The following is an 8,347-nucleotide window of genomic DNA, read 5'->3' as shown; positions in this document are numbered from 1 at the left end:
TAGTACTTCTCTCTGGAAAGTGGTAGGAGCGTTGCATAACCCAAAGGGAAGGACCCGGTAGGCAAAGGTACCCCATGGACAAGTGAAAGTGGTCTTATCTTGGTCTTCTGGGCTGATTTGGATCTGATTATACCCGCTAAACCCATCTAGGAAGGAAAATAACTTCTTCCCTGCCAGGCCATCTAACACTTGATCTATTGAAGGCAAAGGGAAATGGTCCTTCTTGGTAGCTTTGTTAAGTTCTCGATAATCTACACAGATTCTCCACTTCCCATTTTTCTTAGGCACAAGCACCAGAGGAGAAACCCACTCGCTGTCAGAGATGGGGTAGATGAATCCTGCATCCAACAACTTTTGCAATTCTTCTTTGACAATGTCCTTAAGGGCTGGATTCATTCTCCTCTGAGGCTGTCAGACTAGTTTACAATCCTCTTTAATGTAAATGTGATGGGTACAAACTGAAGGGTGGATTCCTTTCATCTCCTTATAGCTCCAAGTAAAAGCATCCAAATGGCGGTTCAATAAGCTACACAGCTTCTTCTCTTGAGAGGGAGATAGGGATGAGTTGATCTTCAAGGTTCTTTCAGGGCCAAATTCCACATTCTTAACTCGGGAAAAGGTCAGATCAGCTACACAGAGATCCACTAAAGCACTGGCTTGGGTGTCTCTTACCAACTCTTCTAATGGCAGCACACTGGGAGGTGGATTTTGAATTAAATTCTCAATAAGGTCATCCTCGGGTTGAGGCCCTCCCCTGGTGGCTTCCACGGTGCACACTAGTGAAGTGTAGACTTCATCCTCATCTTCCTCCTCCAACCAGAGAGGTAAGTCATGTTTGAACAAATGTTGGGCAGGAGGATATAGGACTAGCTGTTTGGACATTGACCCATTCTTAATGGTCATGCTCCCAGCTCGACAACTGATGTAAGCATCTGCAGTAGCTAACCAAGGCCTTCCCAAAATGAGGGGGTATCTAGTGAGTTTTGCCTTTGGCTGAAGGACCAAAAAGTCCGCAGGGTACTCTGAAGAATCCATAGAGACCAGGACATCTTCCACAATCCCTTTAGGAGTCACAGTGGGGCGGTCTGCTAACTGCAGTATTGTCGAGGTCTTCCTTAGGGGACCCTGAAGGTTAAGTTTGAGCATAGTGTCCCTGGTCATCACATTAATGGTAGCCCCTAGATCAATCAGGGTGTGGGGGATTATGGTGCCATTGATGTGGACATCCACTACAGGACTCCCAGGGTCCAAATATTTTGGACAGATTACTTGTCCCAACATTAGGTCGGACAGTTGTCCTATGACATTGATAGTTGGGGCATCTCTCTTGCACCTGCCTGGGTGCCTAAAACACTTCTCTTTGATTGGTACATCTTTAATGGCCTGGAGAAGTGGTATTTTTACACACAGTTGTTTAAATTCTCCCAGAAGTTCAGTCTCTTCTAGGTTTGGTTGCGTGTTTCCAGTTAGTCTCTCAGGAAAGGGTGGAATGGCTTTGGGTTCACTTTCTTGTTCCTCTACTTCATCCTCCTTAGGAGGAGGTTGGCTATCTGGGAGGACCTTCCCAAATCGTAGGTTGATCTCCTGAATCTCCACAGTGTAGGTAGGGCATGTTGTCTCTCCAGTATATACCTATTGAGCCTGTCAGTTATTAGGGTTTGGGTTCTTGAGCAGGCATCTAGGGTTGTCTTGGAGGAGCAAGAGGTAATGGTTGTGGTTGAGCAGGTGGTGGAGGCAAAATGGTGGGAGGCGAGTTGTACTAGGGCCTCCACCCCTGTTGCAGTGCATTCCAGTGAGGTTGTGGCTGAACATGAGAATGAAACGAATGAGCAGCAGGTTGAGTATGGTATTGAGATGGATATGACCAAGGAGAGGGTGCAGACCAGGAAGGATGAGCAGGGGAACCCCAAGAAGGTATGTGAGTGGATTGGTTGGGGTTGTAATAAGTTTGGGATGTCCCTTGCATCCCCTGCTGGTAAGTTCTAGATCCATGTGGCCTCCTTTGGTTGAGGAAGTAGAGTGGTTCAGTGGCTCCTTCAGCTCCTTGGTACACAGCTTTAAGTCTGGGTAAGGTTGGGCACTAGTTTGTAGGGTGGTCTCCCTCACAAACGAAACATACCTCCACTGAGTTCAATGGACACTCGTTCTTAGGATGCCTCCTTGTGCATCTGGGACAAAAGAGGGCCAAAACCCTCTCAGCTTCCTCTTTCTTCTATTGGATTCGGAAAGTATCCAGTTGCATGGCAATGGTCTGTCTCACCTTACTTTTAAGGTCTTCCATCTGATTTGTAAACTCATGTTTGGAGAAGGTGGCACTAGCTGAAAATGGATTCCCCCTACCTCTTTTCTAGGATGCCCTAGAATGGTTTCTAAACACGGTCTTTATGTCATCATAAGGTAGTTGGTAGATGTCTCCTCCAGCTAGCAAATGGAGGGTATCTAGAAGGTCTTCAGGGACTCCTCGAAGCAGAACCAGCTTCAGAGATTCAGGGTCAAGTGTGCACCTGGCCCTTTTATAACTAAGTTGGAACCTTTCTTCATAGTATTCCAAAGACTCATCACTTCCCATGGTCATTTGAAATATTTCTCCCTTCGTCTCCTTTGATCTACAGTAATCCCAGTATTTGTTGTTAAAGGCTTGATGCATCTGAGCCCAAGTTGTGATACTGTTTCTAGGTAACCCTGTGAACCAACGTAGTGTTGCATCCTTGAGGGTAGAGGGAAAGAGGTTCAACTCTTGCTCGTCTTCTGCATAGTCATAAGTTCGACAAAGGACAACAAACTCAAACAAGAAGGTATCAGGGTCTTCAGTGGTCAATCCATGGAAGTGAGGTAAGGCTGAGGGACTTATGTTTTTCATTTTTGTGTCCCCATTTGTCTCTCGTATGGGAAAGGCACCTTCTATTCTCTCCTCATTCCCTATATCATTCGTGTGTTCAGCCATGGTCTCAAGAGGAACGTCTTCTTGCTCTTCTTCTATTATAGGATCTTCGTATATCTCTGGAGGTTCACTTATAGGTTCTTCTGGATCACTGCCACCGAAGAAGAGAGAAGGGTGACTTAGTGATTTGGTGGGGGTGTTGGGTAAGAATTTTCCTGTATTGTCTTTGTTCCTACGAGGCATGAAATGAAATATTTTTGGTTGATTTTTTTTTTTTTTTTTTTTTTCTGCTTGTACCTACAAAACTGAAATAGATTGAACTACAATTAACTAAAATCTATCTTGCTGAAATGAAAATGCAGAATTGAAATGAAGGTAGGAAAGGACTAATCTATGTTGCTGAAATGAAATTGTAGGAATGAAATTCTAAGCTACGCTTGCAGAACGGAAATTGCAGAATTGAAATGTTAATCTACGCTTGCAGAATTGAAATTGTGGAATTGAAATGCTAATCTACACTTGCAAAATTGAAATTGCGGAATTGAAATGCTAATCTATGAAAGCAGGAAATTCTAATCTACGCTTGCTGAAATGAAATGAAAGCAGGAAATGTCTAATCTACTTTTGCGGAAATGAAATTACAGAATGGAAATGAAATAACTACTCTACTCTTGCTGAAATAAACTACTTAGCAGATGGTTGCAGTAGAAAATAGAAGAAAAGCAACAATCACGAATACTCTGACGCACGGCGCCAAAAATATGGTGGGCTCCAGTATTGCAGCAATGATGCTACAACTCCTGGGACTCCCTTCTTTACTTTTATCAACCCGGTAGTTCGTAACAAACTTGGAAGTGACGGTGTTATATGCACAAGTACTAGCTCTTGCTGCAGGCTGTCACTTGATCAGTTGGCACAAGTCTGCTAGGAGCTTAAGCCAATTTCTATGAGCTCTTAGAAGAATCTTTTAACTGTGATGGATGAAAGCTAACTCAAAGGGGGCTAGTCTACTTGCAGAAAGGAGATGAAAGCTGAAAGGAAATGCAAACCCTTGCAAACCCTAGTTTTACCGACTAACCCTACTAGTGCAAGAAAAGAGATGAAAGTTGCTGAAATGGATGCCATTGATTCTTTGAAAGGTAAAATGCATGTGACTAAGCTATTTTTGAAGTAAAATCTGGAAAAAACATCTTTTTGTATTTTTGAGTAATCTTGCAGAATTATTATGCATGTGCTTTAACTGTTTTTGGTTGTGCAGAGGTTGATTGGCGAAAGGAAATGGAGCGGGTGCTTGCAAGAGGTTGGGAAGGTGAGAAGAGGGCCTGAGGGATCCCTAGCACCCTTCCAAAGAGTTTCACAATGATCAGATCTCGAGAAACTGCTCACATGATCTTCTACATGAAGTCTACAAGGGTTCTACAGGATGTTCTACAGGAAGATCCGAAAGAGGATTTTGGAGGGTTGATGGTGGAAAGACAGTGGGAAAGTGGAAATGGAGGATGGATGAGGATGTGAAGAGGACTAGGACTTGGTAAATGAGGCTGAGGAGGGATGAAGATGGTTGGATTTGTTCAAGGATGGAGGGAGCAATGTTGCACAAAAATGTGGAAATTAGGTCAAATTGGAAAAGTGTGGCAAATGGAAGGAAGGAACCCGGAATTTGGGGTTGGAGCTAGTTTTGTGATGAAGGCATGATAGGAAAGGATGTATTATAGGTGATATGCACACTATTTCTCAAAACTAATCAAAGAAATACTAGAAAAATCAGAGATCTATCTACTTTGACCTAATCTGACCTAAAAACCAGAAACATGTTGAACAACAAGTTATGAATAGGAAATCATGCAAGATAACTATGGAAACCTAAGCAAGAATAGATCTAAATATGCAAGCACAACTGGTATCAACTTTTCCAACTAAAAAAAATCTAACACTTGCAATTGCATTGAAAGGCAAAATAGTGTTTTTGTGGCAGCAAGTATGCCTTAGTCTCAGCTCATGGTCCCAAGGAGGGAGAGATGAGATCAAGGATTGCTTGGTGACCTTTTTCCAAATCTTCTCTGTTATCAAACTGTCAAATCAACATGAAGCATGAAAAGCTATTTTAATCATCAAAAGCAACCTAAGTAACAAAGCAAGATATTAACCTAAATAGCAGAAATTATTCTATGAATGCAAAGAAAACACATAATAGTACACAAAGGAGGTACTGGAACTTGGGTTGGGCCCAAACCCAAGAGCTATAGCCTCCTAAGAAAAGCTCAGAGCTGGTGCAAAGTGAAATTTATCTCCATTACTCAAAAAATAACCATGTCACAAAAATGTTTACAACAAAAGCTCGAAAATGAGCTGAAAGGCAGAGCAGCACCAAAGTGCGAAAAACAACTGTTCAAGAGCTAAAATACCAACGCTTGAATCCTTCCTACTTATGCACCATGAGGACCTCCAACAACCCTCCTTAACTTGAGGGGCTCGGCTGCTCAAAACTGCAAGTAATCAGCCACTTCACAAACGCTACTCGACTGCCCTTGGAAATCATCTTTGGTGGGCTGCTGAACTCCAAGATAATGGTGGAGAACTCGAGGAAGGGGCAATTTAGTGTAGGAGACACCCTTCCTACTAATCCTCAACCTTGTTCCCTCGTATTTGGCTGTCAACTAGCTCATAAATGCTTGACCTTGGTCCAAAAGATGTCCAAAAATCTGCAATAAGCACGTATTAGACTTCATGGTCAAGTGACTATTCTCATTCATTCATTCAACATAAATATATTCAAAAGGATGCATAAATTATGAAGAATGGTGGATTAATCAAGAATAATAGGCAAAATGAGCCCAATAAGTTACCCATTTTTGGGGCTTATCAGTTGGTCCAGGCAGTCACTGGTGGCCGAGTTGAAGGCTTTCGAGTCTGACGCATGTTCCAACTTTGAGTCAAAACCTGACAAGGGTAATGATAAAGGGAAGAATATTATTAACATGGAGCCCAGTGCCACTGTGGCCACCACCAAGATCCAGAAGATTGAGCCTCAAGATCTAGAAGAGGGTGAGCGCCTATTCCACTCGCAAAGGTGGGTGAAGGGTTCTTCTTTGCAATTCATTATCGACAGTGGGAGCCAAAAGAACCTCATTTCAGAAGAGGTCATGAAGTGGTTGGGCCTATCGACTACAACACATTTGTATTCGTACTCCATCAGGTGGCTTAACCAAGGACGAGATCTCTGCGTAAGCCAGTAGTGTCGTCTTCCCTACAGCATCAAGCCCTTCATGGATGAAATATTGCATGGTGTTTCTCCTCTTGAATTTTGTGATATATTATTAGGACAACCATACTTATGTAAGCAACATGTTGTATATGAGTCTAGACTAACTCTGTTATTATTTCTTTGGGTACTAAGTTATACAAGATACTGGAGGTAACCCCACCTACCACCATCTCTTTGATCTTTGCTAAGCAATGTAGTAAGGTCATCTCCCAGATTTGGAAATTTGTTTTCTTTTTTATTCTCTCTCAAAGTAAGGGGAAGGTCATATCCACATCCATGGCCCCCAGGAAGGGTTCCTCCAAGAAGTAGAAGCAAGTGGATACGGTTGTGGAAGAATACAAGGACATCTTCTCCTCACCCATAAGGGTACCCTTGCATTGTCAAGTCAAGCATTCAATCGATCTAACTCCTAGAACACCTCTACCCAACAGGCCGATATATCACTACTCCATTTTGGAAAATGAAGAGATTAAGCAAAAATCCAGGAGTTGCTGCAAAAAGGGCACATCTGACCAAGTTCCTCTCCTTGTGGGATCCCGATTGTACTTGTATAGAAAAGGATGAGACCTAGAAGCTCTACATTTATTATCGAGCACTAAAAAAATCACTATCAGGAACAGGTATCCAATCGCATGAATTGATGACCTGTTGGACCGGCTCAAGGGGGCCAAGTATTTCAGCAAGATAGATCTGAAGTATGGTTATCACCAGGTTCCAATATAGCCCACAGATGTATGGAAGACTACCTTTAAATCCAAGGAAGGAATTTTTGAATGGTTTTTTATTCCCTTTGGGTTGACAAATGCCCCTGCTACTTTTATGAGCCTAATGGATGACATATTTCGGTCCTTCACCAACTCATTCATGGTGATTTATCTAGACGACATCCTCATCTTCAACAAGAGTTGGGAAGAACACTTTCAACACATACGGTAGGTCCTTCAAACCCTTGAGTAGCACAAACTGTGTGCCAACTTGGAGAAATGCACCTTTGGCATGAGCCAGATCCAATACTTGGGTTACATCATAGATGAGCATGGCATGCATGTGGACCCGGCCAAGATCCAAGTCATTCGAGATTGTCTAGCCTCGACCACTCTAATGGATCTTTGCAGCTTTTTGGGCCTAGCAAACTTTTGTCGAAGGTTCGTGTTGGGATTCTCCCATATCACTGGGCCTTTGAGTCAGATTACTAAGGGCAGGGCAAAAGAAAAAATTTCCTGGTTCGAGGGCAGGGTAAACGAAAAGTTTTAACCCTGTACAGAAATTACCTGCATACGAATTCTTAAACAAAGAAAATAAACAATGCGAGAGCATAACCCATAAAACACATATGCACAGAGATTTTTCCCTGGATCCCAAAATCGGGACTACCAGCTTTATTTTTCATTATGTTCCTTTCAATGTTACAATACATATTTATACATGCCAAAGCATCCAATACCATGGACCGAAAACCATCGCGTCCAAAAAACATGTGCGAAAATCATGCACAAAACCATAGGTGGGTCTGCCCAACCTAACATATGGTCCAAAACCAAAATTTTCCGGGGCGCTGCCCCGGACCCCATAAAGTGGGGTTACGGGTGCCCTTCAAACCCCCTATTAACTACGTGGAAAGAATATAACACAACCCAACAATCTCCCACTTGTTGTTTTCTTTCCACAGGGGGCCACAGGAGAGCTTAGTCATTTTTTCAGCCCTGAGATTCCCATTGCTTCTCTACACCAAGAGAACTTCTCAAAGCTCACAGATTTTGTCAATGCATCTGCAGTATTCTTCAAAGTGTCCACCTTTACCAGCAACACCTTTCTGTCTTCTATCATATCCCTCACAAAGTGATACTGAACAACAATGTGCTTTGTCTTTGAATGATAAGCAGGGTTCTTTGCCAAGAAAATTGCACTTTGGCTGTCACAGTCTATTCTTATAGCTCCCTGTACTAACCCCATACTTGAACACAATCTCTGCAACCAAACTGCTTCCTTGCTTGCATGAGTGGTTGCCATGTATTCTGCCTCTGTAGTTGATAGTGCCACTACAGATTGTTTCTTACTCATCCAACTGACTGCACCTCCAAATAGGTTAAACACATACCCACTTGTAGATCTTCTCTGATCCAGATCTCCAACCCAGTCTGCATCAACAAAGCCATGAATATCCAAAACTCTGTCCAATCCTGGGCTTCCTTGGTAGCACA

The sequence above is a fragment of the Pinus tabuliformis genome, chromosome 2_1 (genome assembly GCF_031772625.1).
Source record: "Pinus tabuliformis cultivar Carrire ecotype Pingquan chromosome 2_1, CPIR1, whole genome shotgun sequence".
Classification (NCBI taxonomy): domain Eukaryota; kingdom Viridiplantae; phylum Streptophyta; class Pinopsida; order Pinales; family Pinaceae; genus Pinus; species Pinus tabuliformis.
Note: the sequence above shows the minus strand (reverse complement) of the source record.